We start from the raw sequence: 15,459 nt of genomic DNA, 5'->3' as shown, positions 1-15,459 counted from the left end.
TCTCAGAATGTATAATAATATATATACACACACACACACACACACTGAGTGAGTGTGAGTGTGAGTGTGTGTGTGAGTATATATATATGTATATGTGTATGTATATATGTATATATGTATATATATATATATATATATATATATATATATATATATATATATATATAGTACTATATAAACTGGTATACACAAACTAATACACTTCATGCTTCCTTGTGAAAACACTATTTTAATAATACAGGCCTAATGTTTGAGAAATATCCTAAGTATGAGACTCTAACAGTATTGTGCTTAAACAAATGTTTATTACTTAATTCAATCATGTTTCTCACCATTTAAATAGGTTTCATACAAGGTATACTTAATGCCATCAATGTTGTGTGTACTCCTGCAATATAAAAAAAAATAAAATATAATATATAAATATATATATATTTTTATAAGAGATATATTTATATATATATATATATATATATACACACGTATTTAAACTCATGCAGACAGGGAGTTAACCAGACTTTCACATACACACAGAAATGTAAGCGGGGAAAAAACATTTCTTTTTGCAGGTGTGTTTTTACTGATATGCCTGGCTAAGAAATATTTTCACACACTGGTCTTTGTTAGTTTTCAAAAAAACACTATGTGAACGCATTCAAAGTCTAGGGATGTTTTTCACAAACGAGATAAAAGAAGGAGAAATGTTTCTCCCACAGTCCCATATCACGAACCACAACTGTTAACCCAATTAGACAAACAAATCCAATTGGCGTTTGAAATAAGGAGTCAAAGTAGTTAGTTTTGTTGACCTTGACAAGGAAAAACAGGAGTTTGTTAGCCATTCAGCACATTCATTTTGATGAGCAAATAACACAGACCTGCACACAGCTTTTGTGCTACTCAGACATGGCTGATGAATTTGTTAACAATATTAATCCCCTTTTAGGGTATAAGTACATGATCTGTGAAGCCATCTTGAACAGTCGCGGACAGAAAGCAAGCACACGCCAAATCGATGATTTCATTCGAGCAAAATATCCTTATTACCAAGACCGTAAGCATGCACGGAATTTTAATTCCTCAATAAGATTCACTTTATCAAGTAATGACTTTTTTGAACGTGACCAGGATAAGCTACAACACACCTATGGTTTCTGGAAGATTGCCCCGGAAAAACAATTTCTCCTGAAAGACGGCACTTATATTGTCGTGAAAGGCATATTTATTCCTAATGGCAATAGCAATGTATCCGCTACTACTGATCCGTTTGAATCGATACGTGCTGCAATATCTGCAGCCTCCATTCCTGAAACCCACATTGTACAAGAACAAAAGTACTATGATTATGTACCAAGCCTTTCAGCTGAAAATGCATTGGAATGGGAACCCGAAGAAATGAACCTACCTCCCGACCAATTATTTGAAGAAAGCAGTGGCGATTCCTATGAGCGCATCCTGGAGGAGATATGTGCCATACTGGATTCAGCGGTTGGGTTAAGCGTGGATGAAAATGCCTTGCATTTCTGGAGCGACCAGTTGCAGCCAGGCGAAGAGTTAATTCTAGAAGAATGGTAAATATAACAATCGTTATGCGTTGACTCTGCGTTTAAATTTTTTTTTTTTTTGTAACCACCATTTTCACTTTCAATGCGTGGATACAGCGTAACATTGCAGACTGCATAACATGTAGCGATCACAAACAAATTGTTTCCTAATACAATATAGTAGGACCTGAAAGAGTAGTACACATTGCTGACGGAATAAATATACGTACTTTCCTATCCCTTTAAACATATTAGCAACATTTTACCATTACTCTAACACATACCTGTTTTGTTATCATGCAACATCTACAACATTGAAAACCGGGTCCACCACGTATGACGTGGGACCCTTGTCATGGGCCAAGGCGTCCTTAAAAAGGATTAGTGATGTAAGTCCCGCCCCCAAGCGACGTGCGCGCCTCAAAGCCTATTGGCTGTCATGTTTTGTTATAGTAACGGTAACTGCAGTGTGTGATGCGTGCGGCTCAGTGTTTGTAGGCGTACCCTGGGCGTTAGCCGAATGTTAATTGAGTGGGAGGAGTGTTAGCGTGCGTTTCACGCTGGCTTAACATGACGTCACACGTATTGCATTTGCGCATTGTGTTATCGGCCGTGCTTTCTGTTCAAACACGTCTGTTTAAAAAGAATACAGATGTACTCGTTTAGAACGAATGTAGTTTCGTCTTCATTGTATTTGAAATAAAGATGTTATGTTTACTGGTATTTTCAACATGTATTGAACGCACAACGTACGCTTTGTTTTGCGCATGCGCTAACAGTTAGTGGAGCCAAGCGTGAAGTGCGTGCGCACACAAAGATGTGCGCGCACATCTTTCAGTATACAGGCAACGTTCACTTCTTATACATAGTTATGCCTGCTACAAATTTAAAGAAACATTACATACTGATGAACAGTTTTACTTCTAACATATAAGTGACTGACGTGTGTATCTACACAATCATATAGAGCTGCGTAACGCGTTGTCACGGATGCAAATCTAGTAAGGTGCCATCTTTGACCATCATGTGTTTGCTGTATTTCAGAGATGTCGGGGAAGATACAATCGGATCAATGTATGATTTCAGAAGAGTCTACCTTTATATGAGATGATTGTGAGGAGGAGCCACCGACTATTATACTACATATGGAACTAATTTTATATTGCTTGCAGCGCTTATTAACAAACAATTAAAAATGTGATACCCTTATGCCTATATTGCATAAGCACTTAATTAACATAATGATGTTGCAAAAGAGTGCCTCATGAATTTTTATTGAGTGTTCTTTAATGACTACTAACATTTTATGACATGGTGTGTTTTATATATAACAACCATTCCCACTCTGCTAACACATTTGTGTATTCTAATATGTAATGGAACGTATGACTGTCGAAACTATGTAACAATAATAATAATAATATGAGCATGTTCATGTATAGGGCTGCTAGTTGTACGCAGCGATTTACAGACACATGTTTCAGCCTGAGGTCCCTGGCCCGTGGAACGTACAAATGTTTTTTTGCCGCATGAGGCACAGGGAGATAAAGTGACTTGGCCAAGGTCACAAGGAGCCCACACCGGGAATTGAACCAGACTCCCCTGCTTCAAACTATCAGTGCCAGTGTGTGTCTTTACTCAGTGAGCCACTCCTTCTCCCAATGTAAAGGACACTTACAACCAAGTAGCCATTTATTTTTAAAATCTCTTGTTACATGGGTATGTAGATAAAATGGTTTGGGACTGTAGCAAATAATGTTACTGGCCAGATGTTATGGTCCCCTCCAATGCATGATGTTCTGAATATGACATCACCATCATGTTATGAAGTACGTTTCTGTGTATATTTCATTAACCTAACTAACTATAGTTTACTGTGTTTATTAATCGTTTAGAAATACATAGTATAGTCAATATGATGATATAAGCTACCATAATAAAGCTGGTGTTATCATTTGTCGGTGTTATACATGGATCCTACACCAATTGATAGAGACACAAACAGTTGTCTTAAAAAGTGTGTCTATGCTAGTGATGAATGTGCTCCCGTAAGTAAACAAATAAGTACAGTTATCCCCTTTTCTCCAACCACCTCTATATTACATTAATGGAAATTATAAGGAAACATACATAAAATGTGATGAAATGTGAGTAATCATTTTGTAATACAATGCACATGAAAGCTCAAGAGTAGCTAAATGCATATACATGATACAGAAAGTACATATATGTAACATTTGTGTTTAAACCAATATGTTGGGTTTTTAGTTCCAATAATTATAGGAAGATTGAGGTAGCCACATCTTATGAGAGATGTCAGCAAATATACATACCATGATCAGTCATACTGGAGATATACCTATAATGCAAAGGAACAATATATAAATTGCAAACATTGACATGCCATCTTCAGTACCGTAAACAACACAGCAAAGTGTGTATTTGGTGTTAAATGTACAACACCATGTATATTTCATGACATTCAAAATGTAAATCAGCCTGGTGTACACATCATATGGATGTACATGTTACACTGCACCAATAACATTGTATGTAAGCATACTAGAAGCATGAATGATTATGGGCATAATATGTGTTTTGTCTTAGCATAAGGAATAACACAATGCTAAAATATTATTGCTTTGTTACCCAAGTTGTATTCACATACACACAACTAAAGTACAATTGAAGAGGGATTATATAACCTGTGCAACAATAACATACCGGTGCCACATCCCTTTGTGCACACAGCAGAGAAAAGAAAGGTGTGCAACCCATATTCATCTGTGTCCTAACAGAAGGTTATATAAAGAAACATTATTGTTAATATAACATAATTAAACTATAAAAGTAGTACTAGGAACATATGAGTTTGTACTTACAAGAAAAAAATGAATTGATGAGATTCTGTCGTGTCTGGCCACCACTGGCTGTTTGTTCATTTTCAGCAGCTACATGGGTGGGATGCTCGTCTACCAAAGCCTCAGCTAGGTCTGACTGTACATTGTGCCTGAGTGCAACATTGTGCAAAATGCAACAGGCAAGGATAATATCAGACACTTTTTGAGGCTTGTATAGAAGAGCCCCACCAGTTCTGTCCAGACACCTAAACCTGGTCTTGAGTAGGCCAAATGTCCTCTCTATAACAGATCTTGTAGATATATGGGCTGCATTGTACCTGTCCTCTGCTTCAGTTTGAGGGTTTAGCACCGGAGTCAAGAGCCACGGCCTAATTCCGTATCCTGAGTCACCTATAATGAATGGAGCACACATAAGCTGACATTAGTGATCAAATTGTACAATGCCAACATTCCTAAATCAACATGTGTTTTGTGTTAGAACATGTAAATATGTACTCACCCAGCAGCCAACCAGGTTCAAAATGTCCCTCTTCGAACGCATGGAAGACTGAAGAGTTCCTCAGGATAGAGGAATCGTGACTGGAACCAGGGAACTTGGGTACCACATGCATTATCCTCATCGTGGCATCACATACCACCTGTACATTGAGTGAATGGTAGTGCTTCCGATTGCGGTACACATGCTCACTCTGACTAGGTGCAATCAAAGCAACATGTGTGCAATCGATTGCACCCAGCACAGATGGTATCCCTGCTATATTATAAAAGCCAGTCCTGACTTCCAGCCACTCTGTTGCCTCTGTAGGAAAATGAATATAATTCCTAGCGCGTCTATTGAGTGCATAGAGAAACTGGGTCAAGGCCCGCGAGAATGTAGATTGCGAGACCCCGCCCACTATGCCCACAGTTGTCTGGTATGACGCGGAAGCAAGATAATGTAATGAGCACAGCATTTTAACAAGCCCAGGGACTGCACGACCTCTGGCTGTGAAAAAATCTAAATCCCCCCTTATCTCCTCATAAAGAGCTAAGATTGCTGCTGAACTCAAACGATAGCGACTTACAATCTCCTCCTCACTCATCCCATCTAACAGGGTTCTCTCCCTGTACAGACGCGGACGAGGCACAAGTTGTCTCCTCTGTCTTCTCCTCTGATCTCCTGTCCCTCTACCTGTCCCTCGGCCTGTCCCTCTCCCTGTCCCTGTCGTATCCGCGTCACTGTCACTGTCCCTCGGTGTGTCCCTACCTTGCCCTATATCATTCTCTTGATCAGCAAGCATGTCATAGAAAAGAATGTTCCTGCGTCTCCTAAACATTCGCAACATTTTGAAATGAGTAGCTGTGAATGAGCAGGTAATGTGCGTCCTTTAAATAGGTATGTGATGATGTCAGGTGACATAGTAAAATGCAAGGTGTTACATTAACATAATAAAGTACTTCTGTGGCAAGCTGTGTGCACTTGTTGTTCTAAGTATTTGTTGTGTGTATTCTGCAGGGAATGATGATATTTGGCAATGATGTGACGTGAAGCTTTGTACAAAGATTGCTTGCAAATAAATAGTTGCATGTGCAATGCATGTAACACTTGTGAACGCAAGAGTCAGTCATGTAATGAGACAAAAAGGCTGAGATTGACGTGGGAAAAGTTTTGTGTAACATGTGTAATTATCCATGTTATTGTGACATGTTGGCAACAATGAATAGTCGTGTGCATATGCATGCATTTGTGTAAGGAGGATAGTTGGTATAGAATGAGTTTACAAGGTGTCCCAATGATGAATTACTGTACATGTGTGTATAAGTTAGGTTGAAGTGCTTGTAATGCAACGGTTACAATGTAAACATGCAATGTGATTGAGCGTCCAATAAGTGACGTCATGAAAATAGGGAGGACCCAAAAGTATATGTAAACATGAGAAGACAGATGTACATGAACGTTTAAAGATGCGTGTCACATTACAAGCATTGTGTAATGTAAAGGAAGATGAATATACTGTGTATGTGTGACATGTGTGACATGTGTAACATCATGTAAATAATTGTCGCTGAGTTGAGTAAAATGTGTGATATGATGTGAGGTTCTCCTTTAAGAGTGTAGTATAGTATTTTCCCTTGCCACATCATCACATGATGAGTAATGTGACCCGCAAATGCTGAAAACATGTAAAAGTCGAATGTTATGCAAATAAGACACATCAGCTGTGACACAATGCAGGGAATGCCCCCACACTGTAATGCAAATCCCCCTTGTATTGTGAGCAATGAAACGTAAACAGTACTATACTGTTATACGTCCCCGCTCCATTGACTTCCATTGATGTACAGAAGATTTTTTTTTTCTAAGTGCCGTTCCGGCAGCCTTAGCGATCGTTCTCCCGTCCAAAATGCCAACTTTAGTTGGCGGGAGAAATCGGCCATAACATCTCAATTTCGTAGTGCCGATCAGCCCCGATAAGCTGTTTTTTTTTGTTGAATCCAGCCGATTTAAAAAAGTGGCGATCAGTGTCGAAAACAGGCTTATCGGCAGGCGACTGGCCATAACCAAATTATCGGCTCCGAAACCTGGCGATATGAAGCACTTATCGGCGCTTACTGAATCTCAAACCCAATTTTGGCTATAACATGGCCATATTTCCCTTATCAACGCTTACTGCATGAGGCCCAGTGTTCTTTATTTGGTCTCTCTGTATTCAGCAGCAAGGTATCGGCTTGTAGGGTGTCCACCCTCAGGATGTCCCTGGACTTCACTCCCAGCCAAAGGGCACCAGGAGCAGTCCCAGCTCTTCCCTTACTCCCTAAGAGAGTAAGAGGAACAGTCTCCCACCGCTCCCCTAGGGGAGGGCACACAGTGTACAGAGCCCTGCACACTGTACTCGTGTAGACCAGCCTCTATCACTATAAAGGTACACAGTGTACATACAGGAAGTGCAGTGCCTTCAATACAGATCAAGTAGTCACCACCCCTGTGCCTCTAATTGGACACAAAGTCTAAGGACACTACCTTCTCTGACTCAAAGAAACTGCAATGAGTGGGGAAAACCCATAATTACTCCTGGCAACCTACCATTACTAGGCATTACTGCCAGGAGGAGAGCAGACCTATAGCCCAAAACCAATCAGGGCTACATAGAATTCTGTGTATTTTGTATTTATAACAAGTATTATATATCAATTATTAGTCTAATATTATTTACAATACGCATACTCGGAAAAGTATTACATTTTGTTAACCTATATAATGAAACATCCCTGCTGTCTCAAATACATTTTTGGGTTGATACATTGCAACTGCTGTCTGCACTAACACTATTAAAAGTATTTTGGGGGTTTACGTACAAAGGCCCCTATATCTTTTATTTGTGTAAGGAATCGGGGACCACATCCCTTGCGGCGTGACCCCTCCTTACCCACTACCAGTACTGCAGCGGCTGCTGCCCCTGCCCCCGTCGCTACCCATGCTGCCGCCCAGTGCATACCTTGAACCCTGCCGTCGCCATCTTGGATTCTGGCACTGGTGTTACAGACTCTCAGCTGTGCTCCACTACTTCCTGGTCTCTCAGCCACTCACGAGCAGCTCCTCGATACGCCTCCGCCATGCCCCTCGTCCGGATTGGTCACTGTCGCTTTAAATATCCTGCTTTGCCTTCACTTCCTTGCCGAGCATAGATCCTTATGGGATGTTACCTGCGTTTCTGCCATGAGCCCTGGCTTGTTCTCTCTGTTTTTGCTCCAGTTCGTTGTACTCATCCAGTTTCCTCCAGGCCTGCTGCTGCTACGCTGAGTTCCTGAGTTCCTGGTTCTTAGAGACCTGCTTACCTTTGCGCTGTACACAGGGTTACTAGTGCTGCCTGGCGGTGTGCCCATTGCGGTCAATCTTCCCTCTCCTAGACCGGCGCCATGGGTCGTGGATGCCACTCGCACAAACCTCGTTCCCGACCTGCAGCGATTGCGCTGAAGCAAAATGACCAGCTTGATTTCCTGTTGCCGACTCCCTGCTTGGACTACGACTACCCGGATATCTCCTACCCCGCCTTTGGCTCGTCCAACGACTATGCTGTTATCTTCAGTCCTGAACCCGGCCTGTTTGACTATGAACTGCGCACTCCGGACCAGTCTGTGCGGTCTAAGGTTTGTGATTTCATAACCCAGCCTCAGCCCCGCGGTCCGGTCCCGGTTTGTGGTGAGCACTATCGTGACAATTTTTATTCTATATGTAGCCAGGTCCCCTCTGGCTCCCCGGTCCTCCTGCGTCACCCCCTTACCTAAGTTGCTGTGGGGGATGTTGCGGGTGGCGGTGGACTCGCCGGCGGCACCCTCTGCAGGGCACTGCCATGTCGGTTGTGCGCACGCACGTGCAGTAAGTGTCAGGAGTTGTGGCGGCCATGGCAGAGCTCGCGCATGCGCAGGACAGTCAGGCGCGCAAGGTAGAGGTAGAGCTTCTGGCTCTGTAAAAGGTCCTTATTTCTCTTTCTTTGATTTACCCAGCACCACAGTACTCAGTATTCTGGTCTCATCACATAAAAAGAAACGTTTATTTTGAAGAGGAATTCTCACATACAAAAACAGTACAAAATGGTGGTGACGTTCCAAATAAGTCATAATATAATATAAATATGGTTGCAAAGTTTTTTGTTTTTGAGTGGGATCCTCGTATTTGACCTTAGTATCATGATTCTAAGCTTCTCTCCTTCATCTCGATGTTAACCCTCTCACATCTTTCTAGTGTAATTCCTCTGTCCTCCTCCTGATGTAATCCTTTTGTTCTCTCTCTGTTCTCCCTCTGTTAGATATTTATCCATATAATATCCCTTAGTCAGCTCTTGCTATCTAATGCTATTACCATATAAGGTCCTTCAACTTCAAACTGATGTCGTATGTTAAGGAACTGCCCACACCTCCATACAGAGATTAACCCAATATGGAATGTCTTCTGGAAAGATCCAACCTAATGCCATAGCCTCTTCCGGTTGCGTGATCTCTAACCACAGTTGTCTATAGTCACTCAAATGTCAATCACAGGGGCTACTCTACAGAGAACTCAGCAGAGCTGCACTCCCAGTATAACTAAATATATAATCCCAATGTAACTGAATCTATCAGAAAATACCAATTTCAATATTAGATTATCAGATGCAATATAATATTTATGTAAATAAATATTTTGTAATATGAACCGTGCTAAACTAGACTAGTCGTTGGAATAATGTGTGTTTATATACCAGCGTGCTCGGTCTGTATTAACTAGGGTATCGTAGTCCAATATCCAGTAACCCCCAGCCAGGGGGAACCTTATAAAAATGAAAATAAAAAGAACAGACAAGCGCAGCCTGTATAAATAAGTGTATTGAACACCAAAATAAAACAATCACTGCTGACTTACATTTGAGTAAAACTCAACGAGGTGCAGTGGAGCACAGGCACAGGAACCTCTGCGGTAAGCTGTTTCTCCGTGGTGTTAAATGACCTTGCTTCTCTGTCTCTTCATGGCTGGCATCCTGCACTGGATTCCGGAAGTCCAGACTTCTCTTGAAACTTCCCCTCCGTCACTTCCGTGTGTTGCATGTGGGGTGTTTCACCGCTGTCCTTGTCTCCTCTTCTCCTTCACATCCGGTGTCTGCCATTGGACTGGGTGGCCAGGTTTCCTCCAAATGTTTAGCTTTGTGCTCCGGGCTCTGCTAGCAACCATTAACCCTACACGTTTTGCTCTTTAGGGGCTTCGAAGCCCACTTCAGCACACAGCAGAAAGGGAGAGGAGGAGCTCCATGAGACATGAAGCGCCACCTAATGGCCAGAGGAGACTTTAAGCTGCAACTGTTCTTCCCTCTGCTCAAAACTGGGACATTACACAAATTGTCGGGACACCAAGACAGTAACTAAAAACCAGGACTGTCTGGGCTAAATTGGGATGTCTGGTCACCCTATGTAATTGGGAGTCCCATGACTATGAAGAAACGGACTGTGTATTTCTTTGTTCATTTCTATATGCCGTTTCAAGACAACGAAAGGCTCCTCTTTGTGTTACATAGTTACATAGTAGATGAGGTTGAAAAAAGACATACGTCCATGAAGTTCAACCTATGCTAAATTTAGACAACAGATACTTTATCCTATATCTATACTTACTTATTGATTCAGAGGAAGGCAAACAAAAAACCCCAGACTTATATCATCCAATGATATCTCATAAGGGGAAAAATAAATTAGTTCCTGACTCCAAGAATTGGCAATCGAATTAATCCCTGGATCAACATCCTTCCCATGTATACTTATTTGGTATATCCTTGTATACCTTTCCTTTATAAAAAGATATACAACCTTTTTTTGAAAAAATCTATTGTATCTGCCATCACAGTCTCCATGGGCAATGAATTACACATTTTAACTGCCATTACTGTAAAGAACCCTTTCCTTTGTTGCTGGAGAAATCTCCTTTCCTCCAAACTTAAGGGATGGCCCCGAGTCCTTTGTACTGCCCGTGGGATGAATAGTTCTTTTGAAAGCTCCTTGTATTGTCCCTGAATATATTTGTATATAGTTATCATATCCTCTCTTAGACGCCTCTTTTCTAATGTAAATAAGTCTAATTTAGCTAGCCTCTCCTCATAAGTTAGATTGTCCATTCCCTTTATTAATTTGGTGGCTCTTCTCTGCACTCTCTCTAGTTCCATAATGTCTTTTCTTAGGATTGGTGCCCAAAATGGTACTCCATATTCAAGGCGTGGTCTCACTAATGCCTTGTAAAGGGGCATAATTATGTTTACTTCCCTTCCATCCATTGCCCGTTTGATGCAAGATAAGATCTTGTTTGCCTTTGCAGCTACTGCATGACTTTGGGCACTATTGCTAAGCCTGCTGTCTACAAGCACTCATAAATCCTTCTCCATCAAGGATTCCCCCAATTTAATTTGTAATTCGCATTTTTATTCTTGCATCCCAAATGCATAACCTTACATTTATCTGTATTAAACCTTATCTGCCATTTAACTGCCCATGTTCCAGTCCCTCCAAGTCCTTCTGAAGAGAAATTACATCCTGCTCTGATTCTGTTACCTTACACAATTTAGTATCATCAGCAAAGATGGAGACTTTGCACTCGATGCCAACCTCAAGGTCATTAATAAATAAGTTAAAAAGCAGGGATCCCAGTACCGATACCTGAGGTACTCCACTTACGACTTTAGCCCAACCTGAAAAAGTTCCATTTATGACAACCCTCTGTTGTCTGTTCTTTAACCAGTTTTCAATCCAGGTGCATACATTATTACTGAGTCCAATTTGCTTTATTTTGTACACCAACCTCTTGTGTGAAACCGTATCAAAAGCCTTTGCAAAATCTAAGTAGACCACATCAACTGCATTACCCTGGTCTAAATTCCTACTTACATCCTGAAAGAAACAAATTAGGTTAGTTTGGCATGATCTATGCTTCATAAATCCATGCTGACTATTACTAATAATTTTGTTTTCCATTAGGTATTCCTGAATATTATACCGTATTAAACCTTCAAGTAGTTTCCCTACTATTGAAGTCAGGCTTACAGGTCTGTAATTCCCCTATTGTGACCTTGCTCCCTTTTTAAATATAGGCACCACAGCTGCTTTACGCCAATCTTGTGGTACCGAGCCTGTGGAATGTAGTCCTTGAATATTAAATATAATGGTTTGGCTATTACTGAGCTTAACTCCTTGAGAACTCTTGGATGTATGCCATCGGGGCCAGTTGCCTTATTTACTTAATTTTTTTCAAGTCGCTTATAAACTTCTTCCTCAGTTAACCAATTGATCATTAATATGGAGGTTGTGGCTTCCTCCTGCAGCCCTACTATTTAAATTGATTTTTCCCTGGTAAACACAGAGGCAAAGAATTTGTTTAATACCTCAGCTTTTTCCTTATCTCCAATAATCTGCCTACCCATCTCACACTGAAAGGGTCCTATATTTTCTTTTCTAATTTTTTTGTTATTAAGGTACTTAAAGAACTTTTTAGGGTTAACCTTACTTTCTATTGCAATCCTTTTTTCATTATCCATTTTTGCTAATTTGATTGCCCTTTTGCAATTTTTGTTACATGCCTTGTAATTCTGATACGATGTCTCCGTCCATTCTGACTTAAAGAATCTAAACGCCTTCCTCTTCTTGTCCATTTCCTCCCCTACCTGTTTAATTAGCCACATTGGTTTTGACTTATTTCATTTATACTTATTATAGTAGTATGGGGAAAGGGAGGAGGATGGGGAAGTGGACTCTCGCTACAGCTTGATTAACGATACAAATGTATAGTGGCAGAGGTGCATAGGGGGAATAAAGGGACAATGGATAATGAGGGAAAGGAAAACCCCTTTAACTTGCACTCAGTGTCTCACTTGATATGATTATTAGCGTTAATACTTAATATTTTATTATGTAAATTAAAAAAGGGAGGGATATCATGAACAACTAGTCTTGATCATGTACATACATTGGAGCAACAAACACAAACATATATACAAACATAAACTGGAAGGGGACCTAATGGGCAGCCTACAGGTAGGTATTCAATCGATGTAATCAAGGCTCACATAGGTATAATACATGGAACCCCCATTCCAGCACTAATTAAAAATCCTGTAATCAATCAGACAGGTATCCAAGGCTGACAGTCTTAGTATCATAGCGCTACGTGAAACATGCAAGTGTTATCAATTGGGAAATACACCTGCTTCTCACCACAGAAAAGTAGACTTGTTTGAATATATAACAGGCCTAATAGTAATACATTTTAACCACAATGCTTAATAGCTTAAATCTAATCTACAGTGCAGCAGTTGAGAACGGCCCACAAAATGTGATTCAGTTGGCCCTGAGGCACGGGTCAGAGCTCGTATCAATTTATAGCCTCTTACACTAAACTAAATGAACTGCACAAAGTGAGCAATGATAGTATAGTACACGAGCACAGAATAATAATAATAAAGCACGGGGTGGGATGAGAGTCACTGGGAGTATGAACGCTGCAGTCAGCTACTCATATTACTTACAGCTGAGAGACCATAATTTGTTAAAGCAATCTTGTTGGTTAACTTAATAGCAAGTCATGAAGTAGTAGCACAATCCCAATTGCTACAAATGTTGTGCCATCGTCATGGCTCAAGTATACCTCAATAGTGTCAAAAGTCAAGCAGCATATTGGGTTTAACTACAGACTAGCAGATAATGTGATTCAAATGATCACACTGTGTAGCATGTTGCTACCTTGTCTGCTTAGCCCAGCGTTCAGAGACGCTCACCACTCACCACCCGGTCGGAGCTGCGTCGTGACGTCATGACGTTTAGCCTCGTTAGTCCCGCTTCCCACCTGACGCACGTTTCGCGGAGGCTTTTTCAAAGGTGACTCTCATCCCACCCCGTGCTTTATTATTATTATTATTATTCTGTGCTCGTGTACTATACTATCATTGCTCACTTTGTGCAGTTCATTTAGTTTAGTGTAAGAGGCTATAAATTGATACGAGCTCTGACTGAATCACATTTTGTGGGCTGTTCTCAACTGCTGCACTGTAGATTAGATTTAAGCTATTAAGCATTGTGGTTAAAATGTATTACTATTAGGCCTGTTATATATTCAAACAAGTCTACTTTTCTGTGGTGAGAAGCAGGTGTATTTCCCAATTGATAACACTTGCATGTTACACGTAGCGCTATGATACTATGACTGTCAGCCTTGGATACCTGACTGATTGATTACAGGATTTTTAATTAGTGCTGGAATGGGGGTTCCATGTATTATACCTATGTGAGCCTTGATTACATCGATTGAATACCTACCTGTAGGCTGCCCATTAGGTCCCCTTCCAGTTTATGTTTGTATATATGTTTGTGTTTGTTGCTCCAATGTATGTACATGATCAAGACTAGTTGTTCATGATATCCCTCCCTTTTTTAATTTACATAATAAAATATTAAGTATTAACGCTAATAATCATATCAAGTGAGACACTGAGTGCAAGTTAAAGGGTGTTTCCTTTCCCTCATTATCTTTTATACTTATTACCCAAGGGTAATAAGTGTGCTTTTCTAACAATGTTTTAAAGACTGCCCATTTATCTTCTACATTTGTCCCTGCAAAAGCATCATCCCAGTGTATTACTTGTAGATTAGACCTCAGTTTATTAAAAACTGCCTTTCTAAAGTTTAAGGTCTTTGTTGAACCCAAATAATCTGTTTTTTGATAATTTATTTCAAATGAGACCATGTTACCAAAATGTTCTAGGACTTGAATATTTGTTATGAAATCTACATTGTTTGATATGACCAAATCCAGTACCAAATCCAGTACTGCCCCTCTCCTGGTTGGTTCCTCAATAATTTGGGTCATATAATTGTCTTTAAGCACTCCCAAAAACCTGTTTCCTTTTGTTGTAATGCTAATCTCATTGCCCCAATCTATGTCTGGATAATTAAAATCCCCCATTATGCAAACATGACCCAGTTTTGATGCCTTCTCCATTTGCAAAAGTATTTTGGCTTCCTCAATCTCACAGATATTTGATGGTTTATAGCATATTCCCACAAACATTTTCTTTATACTTTTACCTCCACTGCTAATTTCTATCCACAAAGTCTCTACCTTTTCATCATTGCCTTCATAAACATCTTCCCCTATAATAGGTTTTAGATCCGGTTTAACATATAAACAAACTCCACCTCCCCTTCTATTTGTTCGATCCTTCAGAAAAAGGGACTAACCCTCTAAATTAACTGTCAAGTCATGAGTCTCATCCCACCATGTTTCAGTAATGCCTATGATATCATACTGCTCCCTTGCAGCTATTAATTCAAGCTCCCCCATTTTATCTGCCAGGCTTCTTGTATTAGCATGCAGTCATTTAAGTTTTTTCAGCCTGTACTATTATCTTATCTGCTCATTTCTTTCTGCGCCCACTTAGTTTAGTCTTTAGAAGTTTCCTAGTATTATCTGTATTTACTATGGGTGTCTCACTGCTTGTCAAACTCGCACTTGCCCCCATTCTACCTCCATACCACCTTGTATCCTCTTTTATTCCATTTAGTTCATT

The 15,459-nt window shown here is 40.3% G+C and overlaps 1 protein-coding gene across 1 annotated transcript in view; it reads left to right on the top strand.

Annotated features, from left to right (window-relative positions):
* Window positions 1-15,459, top strand: part of FGL1 (fibrinogen like 1) — a 71,783-nt gene that overhangs the window by 14,504 nt on the left and 41,820 nt on the right. The gene's annotated exons all lie outside the window — the stretch shown is intronic.

Source organism: Ascaphus truei, chromosome 1, assembly GCF_040206685.1.
Source record: "Ascaphus truei isolate aAscTru1 chromosome 1, aAscTru1.hap1, whole genome shotgun sequence".
In the NCBI taxonomy this organism is placed as follows: domain Eukaryota; kingdom Metazoa; phylum Chordata; class Amphibia; order Anura; family Ascaphidae; genus Ascaphus; species Ascaphus truei.
Note: the sequence above shows the minus strand (reverse complement) of the source record. Positions and strands in the feature narration are given on the sequence as shown.